An 11,236-nucleotide genomic window follows, 5' to 3' on the forward strand; every position below is an offset into this window, starting at 1 on the left:
CAGGGCCATATACAAATGTGTATTTAATTATATATAGCTTAATTAAATAAGTTTTGTGTGTACAGTTGTATAATCCAAATATAGCATTGCTCTGATCTTAGGACCCACAGTTGACACATCTGAAAAATTTACAAATTCAACTCCAAGAGCCTTAAAGGAAAGTGTAGATTTTTGTAGGTGTTCTCAGGAGCAACTAAGTTTACCCCCACACAACACACCACAATCACATGGCAGCTGCTGGCCCCACAATCTTCTCCCTGTCTTTCTTGCCTAGTCCAGAAGAGACACCCTATGTCTTTCCTTAATTATGTAGAACCATTCACCTCTTTTTCAGGTTGCCCGTAGGTCCAAGCTTGGCACATTTTCCCACCAGTACATCAAAGGCTTCGCCCATCTTCCCAAGCAGGAAAGGACCTTTCTTCTTAAATGTAAGAGTAGAGGGGGAAACTGACAAAGGTCACATCATAGCAATGCCAAACTCTAGGCAAGTGCTTAATATAGCTTCATAGAAAGTGCCAGCAACTTCCCACCTTTAATAAATAGTAAAAGTACTGAAGCAAAAACATGTTAATAATTTACATGCCACCATATGGCAAAAATAATAAACATCACAGATTTCACAGATCTGCAATGTAAAATGGAAGAGGGAATGAGGAAGAGGAATATAGTGACTGAAAAGATATGAAGTACGAGCAATAGTTACATTTTCCTTAGCAGACCATGTATACCTGGAAATAGGACTGCTGGGAATAGGGATGTTAAACTCTTGAATAAAAAAGTATGTGTTCTATTTAAAAATGAAATGGCTCTGGCTCTGCCAGCGTGGCTCAGTGATTGAGCGTTGAGCTATGAACTGAGAGGTCCCGGTCAGGGCACATACCCAGTTGCAGGCTCAATCCCAGGTGTGGGGCGTGCAGGAGGCAGCAATCAATGATTCTCTCTCATCATTGATGTTTCTATCTCTCTCCCTTTCCCTTCCTCTCTGAAATCAATAAAATGTTTAAAAAAAACAACACACAACAACTAATGTTATTGTACCTGTTTCAGCCCCATCAATTAATAAAAAGAAAATGAAATGGCTCCCACTGTAAATGTATAAGAAAAATGATGATTCACATAGCATATGAACTAATGAAATTACTTTGTGGTTTGTGGATATCCTTAGATATATTAATCACTGAAAAAAATAATTTCTATATAAAAACAAATAAATGATTAGCATAATTATTATGCTAACCAACAATTCTATTAAGGACTGCTTAAGAATTCTATGAGGCTTATTATCAGCCCAGCCATGAATAACAAATACTTATATTCTATTTTGGGTTCTTCAGTTTACACACCATGTAATTTTGGTCAAGTCATTTAGTTTTTCTCTACTTCTTCATCTATTAAACTGAGAAGATAATCTTTGTCCTTTATCTATCTCTCCAGGTGCAGTGAGCATCAATGTAGGTAATGCTTATGCCAGCATTTTGAGAATTGTGGAGTACTATTAAACCCAAAGTACTATTATCCTATATATTAAAAGGCTAATATGCAAATCGACTGAACGGCAGAACAACCAGTTGCTATGACGCACACTGACCACAAGGGAGCAGACACTCAACGCAAGAGCATCTCCTGCCTCCACAGCAGCGCTAAGGGTGTCCAACTGCTGGCTTAGGCCTGGTCCCTATGGTGAGCAGGCCTAAGCTGTCAGTTAGACATCCCCCGAGGGCTCCTGGATTGTGAGAGGGTGCAGGCCAGGCTGAGGGAGCCTCCCCCCCAACTGAGTGCACGAATTTTGTGCACCAGGCCTCTAGTTATTAATAATAATGGTAGATATTATTTACTGACTATCCACAAAGCATCTAGCAAGATGATGCTAGGTGCATTGCATACATAATGAAATGTATGATGCTCACTCTGAAATATTTAGGTTTAATATCACTGTCTAGAACAGTATAATCTGCTCCTTGAAATTTTATTTTATTTTAATTTATTTTTAATTGATTTCAGAGAGTAAGGGAGAGAGATAGAAACATCCATGATGAGAGAGAATCATTGATCAGCCTCCTCCTTCATTCTCCCCACTGGAGATAGAGCCCGCAACCCAGCATGTGCCCTGACTGGGAATCGAACCTTGACCACCTAGTTCAGTGGTTGGCAAACCCATTAGTCAACAGAGCGGCAAACCACGGCTCGCAAGACGCATGTGGGTCATGAGCCGCAGTTTGCCGACCACTGTCCTAGTTCATAGGTCAATGTTCAACCAGTGAGCCACGCTTGCTGGGCTAATTTATCTTTTTGTTGCAAGTATTACAGATTTCCCCTTTTTTTTTCTCATTGACTCCCTAAACCCCACACCCGCCCCTCCCAGGCCTTCACCATACTACTTACTGTCTGTGTCCATGGGCTATTCATATATGCATATAATTTCCCCAGAATTTTAATTAGTAGATAATAATAACAGCTACCATTTTGTGAGCACTTAGTAGGCACTATTCTAAAAACTTGGAATACTTTATATCATTTAATGCTCACAAGAACCAAATGAGGGGGGGTAGTGTTATCATCTTTATTTTATAGAAGAGGAAACTGAGACTCAAGAGCTTAAGTAACTCACTCAATCTCAGTTCACAATGGTATTGAGTAATTGAACTTGGAATGGATTCCAGGTAATAGAATTGACATGCTATGACATTTCCTTACAGTTAGAATGGTGATGTGCATTGTACCTAGGCAACAAATATGTGTTGGCTCACTGAGTGAGCATACATAGATCCCTATATTTCATGTAGTTAGAACATTGCCAGATTCCTATGACATGTAGTATTTTCTAAATGAAAAGGAAAAGAAACTTTCTCATATTTCTATTAACCATCATAATCAAGAAATGAGCTTTTAATTATGTACCTGAAACCTATATAATATTGTTAACCAGTGTCACCCCAATAAATTCAAATAAAAAGGGGGGGTGAGCTTTCAATAGCAGACTTTTCCAGATAGACACTTCTCTTAAAAGACTAAATTTAAAACTTTTAATTAATTTTGATGAAAAGTTTCTAAAATATGCTAAAATCTTTTGGGGGTCAGTGGACGGGAGGTAGTTTTTGTTTTTTTTGTTTTTTGTTTTTTATTTATTTCAGAGAAGGAAGAGGGAGGGAGAGATAGAAACATCAATTGTGAGAATCATTGATAAGCTGCCTCCTGCACGCCCCTCCTGGGAATCGAGTCTGCAACCCATGCATGTGCCCTTGACCGGAATCGAACCCAAGACCCTTCAGTCCACAGGCCGATGCTCTATCCACTGAGCCAAACCAGCTAAGGCTGGAGATAGTTATTTGACCGCTTACCCCCCCCCCCCCCCCCCAAGAACTAAGTTGGTCTGCCTTCTAAATTATCTTTTCTACTTTCTAAATACTTGCTTTTCACAGTACCTGCAACTGTGACATATCTCTACGGCGTTTTTCTCTCTTTGTTCTTTCCTCAGAAGTTATCTATTTCCTCTTTTCTCTTAACTTTCATTTGAAAATCTGGCTTTTTATAGACAGAATCTACCTTTTTATTCAACTATCAAAGTAAAAATCACAATTAATTGAGCATGCGCCTATCCTGATACCTGTCTTTCCACTCAACTACCTTGTTGCCCCTTGCACAGGATTTGCCCTATTGGCGGCAAATAATTTTTTACAGGGTCTAAATCATAGTTGGATTAAAGTGGGCCACCAGCACTTCCTGGCAATCCTTCCATATTTTATTCATCTACTTCCCCACTCTCTAAAAGGACTGTCACACTTTATCCTTTCTCTAAAACATTCAACACCTCCTCCTCCATCTCACTTGATTATCTCACCTCTAAGTTCACTGAGAATGTAGAAGCAAAACAAAGAGACATGCCCAGTCTCCCACCACCAAATAAACTACACACACACACACACACACACACACACACACACAGTGTCCACACCCACATGTCCTCTCTCTTTGCTCTCTATGCTGTGTTCTGGGCTATTCTTTTCTTAGGATCTTGAAAATCATGAATTCTCCCTTCAACTATAATAAAATTCAAATCTTCTAACACAGTTGTACTCCAATGACTATATTTTCATTTACAAATTTCATTTTTGCTTATTTTTATTCTATAACTAGAAGCCCGGTGCACGAAATTCGTGCACGGCAGGGGGTTGTCCCTCAGCCCAGCCTGTACCCTCTCCAATCTGGGACTTCTGGTTCCCAACTGCTTGCCTGCCTGCCTTCCTGATTGCCCCTAACCGCTTCTGCCTGCCAGCCTGATCACCCCCTAACCACTCCGCTGCCAGCCTGGTTGATGCTTAACTGCTCCCCTACCAGCCTGTTTGCCCCCAACTTCCCTCCTCTGCCAGCCTGGTCACCCCTAACTGCCCTCTCCTGCAGGGTTGATCACTCCAACTGCCCTCCTCTGCCGGCCTGGTCACCCATAACTGCCCTCTCCTGCAGGGTTGATCACCTCCAACTGCCCTCCCTTGCAAGGCCGGGTGCCTCCCTTGGTCCCTCTCAACTGCCCTCCCTTGCAGGCCAGGTGCCTCCCAACTGCCCTCCCCTGCTGGCCATCTTGTAGTGGCCATCTTGTGTCCACATGGGGGCAGGATCTTTGACCACATGAGGGCAGCTATATTGTGTGTTGCAGTGATGGTCAATCTGCATAGTTCTCTTTTATTAGATAGGATAGAGGCCTGGTACAGGGGTGGGGGCCAGCTGGTTTGCCCTGAAGGGTGTCCCAGATCAGGGTGGGGTTCCCTTGGGGTGTGGGGCGGCCTGAGCGAGGGGCCTGTGGTGGTTTGCAGGCCGGCCACACCCCCTGGCAACCCAAGCAGAGGCCCTGGTATCTGGAATTTATTTTCCTTCTACAATTGAAACTTTGTAGCCTGGAGCGGAGCCAAGCCTGGGGCTCCGGCAGCCATTTCTGTGGCAGTTAATTCACCTTCTACAATTGAAACTTTGTAGCCTTAAGCCGGTGAGCCCGGCCAGGGTGTGCGGAAAGCTTTGCTTCCCCTGTTGCCGCCAGCAACCCTGGCCTGCTCTCTCAAGCTCCATTCTGCCGCCATTTGTTTGAATTTGTTTACCTTCTATAATTGAAACTTTGTAGCTTGAGTGGAGGCTTAGGCCTGCAACGGCTATGGAAAGCTTGGCTTGCTCTGTTACCTGGGAAACCTTTCTCTCTGTGGCTGTAGCCATCTTGGTTTGGGTTAATTTGCATACTTGCCCTGATTGGCTGGTGGGCGTGGCTTGGCTGGTGGGCGTGGCTTATGTAGCGGAGTGATGGTTAATTTGCATATTGCCAGTTTATTAGAGAGGATTTCTTGTTCTTTTTAGTAGGAGTTATGCCTTTATCTCTTCGATCATCTCCATCATAGTTATATTAAAACCTTACCAAACTTGCCAGAGATAAAACTGATTTCATCTATATTCCATTTACATTCCTGTTGTTGATTCTGTTGGCTTTCTTTCTAAGCATTAAACCCATCCTCATGTTTTGGAATTTGGGTTTGCAGGCTCGAAGTGAAGCATTTGGAAGCTTTTAACATTTTTCTTTCTATCTCTCCCCATGCCTTCAACCATGAGCTCACCCCTCTCTGTCAGCAGACCCTCCATCAAAAGCCAACTCTTACAATAGCAACTTGAAACTCCTGCACTAAGGTGATATTTTGGATTCTGCCGATCCAGCCACAGAGCAATTAGGCAGTTGGGCTCAATTTTTTTTTTTATTGTAAGACTGTATCTAGGTAACCCCCATCTCCCTTCCTAAAAGCCATGTCTCCAAGTAAAAGACATCTGGAGTTTTAGTATCTCGTCAGCCTCACTCCTGAGAAGGGAGGAGTTTTCAAACTGTAGGGTTTCATACAATTTCTTATGGAACAATTTCAGTGTCCTCTACCCCTCCGTAGCTGAAATCCTGGCCAGCTCTCTACGCTTTCTAAATTTTCCATAAACTTTGTGGCTTCAGCCTACACATTTTGACATTTTTTGTTCTATTTCCAACGAAAGGATGTTTGTCTTGCTTTTGAACCTGAATTTATCTTTATTGTTTTCTCCCTTTAGATGTGATCTATTATTGTCCTGTGTTTGGAGCAGCGTGGGTTATCAAAGCCATCTTGCCTAAAAGTTGTACCCTTGTACTCCGTCTTCTCTGTTGTGTATCAAAAGCCAGAATTCTCATTTGTGCGCTGCATTTCATCCGCCCTTATTTTCTTGAGCACTTTGTGTCTATAATCATTCTTCCTCTTTCTGGACTCATTGGTTTCTTCTTCTCCCCTGGACCATTTCCATCATTAGACAAGTAAGCTGAAACAGCACTCATTTTATTTTTTAAGACCCCCAAAACTCTTCTTAGACTTCACATTCTCCTCCAGCTACTTTCCATTTTTTTGCGCCTCTGCTCCTCTTTATTCCAAAACTCCTTGAAAGAGTTCTTTATATACCGGAGTTCTTTATATAAACGCCCTACCCTTTCTCATTCCTTATTCTCCCCTCAACTCATTCCATTCAGGTGCCATGCCTGAGACTGCATTCTAAAGGGACTGCTTTGCTCATGTTAAGTTTGAGTTGCCAAGTCGGCATCCAAACAGAGACAATGAGTAAATAGGCTTGAAGCTCAGAGAAGAGTTCAGGACTGGAGATATTAATATGGACCCTTCAATATACTGATGTTATGGCAGAGACGACTAGGTGCTTATAAAATATTCTTTCTCTTCTGTCTCCTTCGTACAGAACGTCAATCTTAGCTGAGCATACTGCTTCCTGAAATAAAAGCCACAACTACTAACCTCCATCCCAGCAAGATAGAAGCCCAATGACTGAGTCTAGCCATTGAACTAATGGGGCGGGGGGTGTGGGGGGTGCTTGCAAAAGGATTCCTTGAAAAAAAGCTGATCTGCTGGGAAAGGTCCCCTTTCTCCTTTCCTTCTCCTTGGAATGTGTAGATGATGCCTAGAGCTAAATCAGCCATCTTAGATCCTAGGTGAACCTGAGAGTGGAAGCCAACTGCTACAATGATAGAACAGAAAATCAGTTCTATGACTTTGTGTATCTGCCATATTAGCTATGAACTGACTCCTAGTGTGTAAGAGAATGAACTCTAAAGTGTGTGGAACATAATTCACTAGGGAACAGATGGTATTTAACACCACTGAGCTGGAAGAGATCATTAGGAAATGAGTGGAGATATAGAACAAAAGAGAACCATGCTATCTATCCCTGTCCGGTTTGGTTCAGTAGATAGAGCGTCAGCCTGAGGACTCAAGGGACCCAGGTTCGATTCGGTCAAGGGCATGTACCTTGGTTGCGGGCACATCCCCAGTAGGGGGTGTGCAGGAGGCAGCTGATCGATGTTTCTCTCTCATCGATGTTTCTAACTCTCTATCCCTCTCCCTTCCTCTCTGTAAAAAATCAATAAAATATAGATTTTTTTTAAAAAGAGAGAGAACCACGCTAGAGCCTATGGAACGCTAACATCCAGAGGAGGACGAGGATCTAGGAGAGGAAATTGTCAATGAGGGATCAACAAAGTAACAGGAAAACCAGGCCAGTGTGGTGTCCAAGAAGCAAGTGAAGAACATTTTTGAAGGAAGAAGCAATATTAATTGTCAGATGCAGTTCATAGGTCAAGTAAGATGAGAACCGAGAATTGGCCATTGGATTTAGCAACATGGAGGTCACTGGTGACCTGACAAAGTCGAATTCAGAGGAGCGGTGGGGGAAAGCCTGATCTGAATGGGTGTAAGAGAGAATGAGAGGAGAGAAAGACAGAAAGTACAAGCAACTTTTTGTTTTGCTTCAAAGAAGAGCAAATAGTTGGGGCAATAGCTGGAGTAGTAGACTCAAAATATTTTGTTTGTTTTAAGATAAAAATAATAGCATGTTGGATGCTGTGGGAATGACTTAATTAAATGATGCAACAATGAGAAGGTAGAATTGTTGGTGTAATATCTTTGTTTAAATCAAGTTGCTCTCTGAGATTAACTCTAACAATCACTTAAATTGTGTTTTCATAACCAGCTCTCATGTAGCTAATTTTCCTGTTCTTTTTTATTTAGCATGGTTTTTAAAATAATAAATTCAATGCATAAAAAAGGCATAAGAATTTTAAAGGGAATTCTTGATTAACAAACAATTAACATATTCTAGTTTAACTTTATGTCAATTATATCATTTAGATTATTTTTAATTAAATTTATATTGGGGTGACATTGGTCAACATGAACATACAGGTTTCAGGTGTGGGTTTCTATGTTACAAGTTCTGTATATTGCACCATGTGCTCACTTCCCAAAGTAGATTCTAAATGCTTCAAATACAAACGCATGTAAATCTCCAATGAATTGGAACAAGTATGAGCTGAAGACAAAAGAAAAGGAGAAAAGTGCAATTTGTATCTAAGTATGATATAGTTTGCCCTGCAATGTGTAAGGCATGATTTTGAGTTTGCCTTTCCTGTGGGAATTATAGCACAAATACAATTTTAGAATTACTGCCTTTAGGCAGTGCCCTCGGTGGTCCGGGATCTGTCTGTTGCTTCACCAGTGTTTGGACGGAACAGACCCAGGGACGCCCCAGCTTCCAGCCTCCGGCCACTCTCCTGCGTCTTATCCAGTCACCACCTTCACAACCACCTCTGGGACCAGCCAACACACCAGTTTTTTGGGGTTTTTTCTACCTTAACTCCTTATTGCCGAACAGCCATGAGCTCCCAAATTCCTCAGAATTATTCCACCGAGGTGGAGGCTGCGGTCAACCGCCTGGCCAGCCTGCATTGCGGGCCTCCCACACCCACCTTTCTCTGGGCTTCTATTTTGACCAGGACGATGTGGCTCTGGAGGGCGTAAGCCACTTCTTCCCCGAGTTGGCGGAGAAGAAGCCCGAGGGCTCCGAGCGTCTCTTCAAGTTGCACAACAAGCGCGGTGGCCGCATTCTCTTCCGGGACGTGCTGAAGCCCCAAGACGAGTGGGCAAATCTCAGGACCCCATGGACGGCCCTGGCCTTGGAGAGGAACCTGGAGCAGGCCTCTTGGAGCTGCAGGCCCTGGGTTCTACCCTCGCAGACCCTCATCTCTATGACCTCCTGGAGAACCACTTGCGGGGTGAGGAGGTGAAATTCGTCAAGATGGGCCACACCTGACTAATATCAGCAGGCTGGCCGGCCCCGGCAGGGCTGAGCCTTCAAAAGGCCCACCCTCAAGCAGGACTAGGAGCCTTTGGAGCCCAGAGGCCTTTGAGGGGCCCCTCTGCGTTCCCCTGGTGTCTGGCTTTTACCTGAGCCTCTCCCTGAAACTGCCAACCATTCTTTTAACCACCCTGAAGCCCTCTCCCGTGCATTGGACCAAATGAAACAATAAAGCTTTTTGCAACAAAAACATAAATAAAAAATTACTGTGCTACCCAGTATCAGATAAGGATAGAGATGACTGCAAGGTGAACACTGAGCCTTTATTATTTATAATGTTACAGGGAAACTGGGACTATATCAAGACTAGAAGGTGGATTCTTGAACTTGATAATGGGTATTTGCATTATAAGCCTCTCTGAGAAGGAACTAGGGTGACCCCTGCTGGGGAGATGAAGCCAAGGGCTTTCCATTCAGGGCCAGCCTTAGGGTAAACAGGAAGTTGCAATTCAGAAATTTACATGGATGAGGATTTAGAATAAGAAAAGAAAACGAATCCAAGAGGAAGTGATCATAAGTGACAGGCTGGAGTAATAACCCTTCTAGAAAACTAAGGGGGGAAAAGTCATAGCAAGAAAATAATCATGGTACATGAAACTCCAAATGGGTTCATTAAGTATGCAGATTTTGGTTCTTGATCCCCCTTAAAGGACATTTGTGACTCTCCTAAGAGTTCACAGGCCCTACATAGGTCAAGAAACCTTTCTAGGAGAAGACAATATTCTTTGAAATGTGCAGATGGTCAATCTGATACACAAAAACTCCTGAGAGACTTTTCAGAATTTCAAAGACACATTGATATTAAAAAGAAGTCTGAGGAGAGGAGATGGCAATAGGACTGATGCCACAGGGCTGGGGAGACTGGGAAAAGTGATGGGCTATCAGTGATCCCTTACTCCACAATTTATAAATCGCTATGCCAAGTTATTTTAATTCGTTTCTGTCTCACTTCAGACAGTTATACCTAATAGATAAAGTAAAGGTGAAATTGGAATTGGAACGAGAGCAAGAAAGATTAGTGCTGTAAAATTAAAGACTTGATAGGTAGGATTGTTAGCCTGAAACTTATGACCCAGCGCACCCCTGGATGACTTTCATGAGACCCACAATCCTGTGGGAAAATATTTTTTTCTTCTATGTCTCCCCCAATATTTAAAATTACAGTTAGGGGAGAAAAAGGTTTTGTGCAGCTTGTATTTATTAAAACATTGTTTTATACTAAACAAGTAAAAGGCAGATGCGAAGCAATGTACAATTTTGTAATTTATAATTGTCATCATTTCCAGTTATAATACCCACAAGGCCTTCCTTTGATATGAATTGAAAATGTGATATGCCATATAATTATAAACATTTATCTATCTATACCTTGATACTCTAAGTCGGCAAACTCATTAGTCAACAGAGCCAAATATCAACAGTACAATGATTTAAATTTCTTTTGAGAGCCAAATTTTTTAAACTTAAACTTCTTCTAATGCCACATCTTCAAAATAGACTCGCCCAGGCCGTGGTATTTTGTGGAAGAGGCCTTTGAGGGGCCCCTCTGCATTCCCCTGGTGTCTGGCTTTTACTTGAGGGGCCAAAGAGCCGCATGTGGCTCGCGAGCCGCAGTTTGCCGACCCCAGCTCTAAGAAATACCACCCCCTCCCCCCCCACACCAAAAAAAAAAGAGAAGGATGTGCATAGCTCCTTGAGTTTTATTTGTATCATTGAACATAATGGAACACAAAAGTCAGAAGGAGCCTTGTATGACAAGATTCTTACCAATGGGAATGGAAGTCAGCAAAGCTGAAATGGTCCCTTACATCCTGAAAACTCACGGTCTGCTTCTTTTGCCTAAGTAAAAGGCTCAATTAGAAAACATGAAAACGATACCAAAATTGGATTTGCCTCAACACAAATAGTGTCTGCAGAATTGCTTGCAGCATTACCAAAGACCTTAGTGAAGCCATATGTCTTGGTAATGGTTAAGCTGCCTTGTGCCTTGGAGGAAAATTTTAAAACTAAAACAATGTCTCTGTCAAATATTCTCATCCATGCCTGGCCAGCA

The sequence above is a fragment of the Cnephaeus nilssonii genome (genome assembly GCF_951640355.1).
Source record: "Cnephaeus nilssonii genome assembly, chromosome: 5".
NCBI lineage: Eukaryota > Metazoa > Chordata > Mammalia > Chiroptera > Vespertilionidae > Cnephaeus > Cnephaeus nilssonii.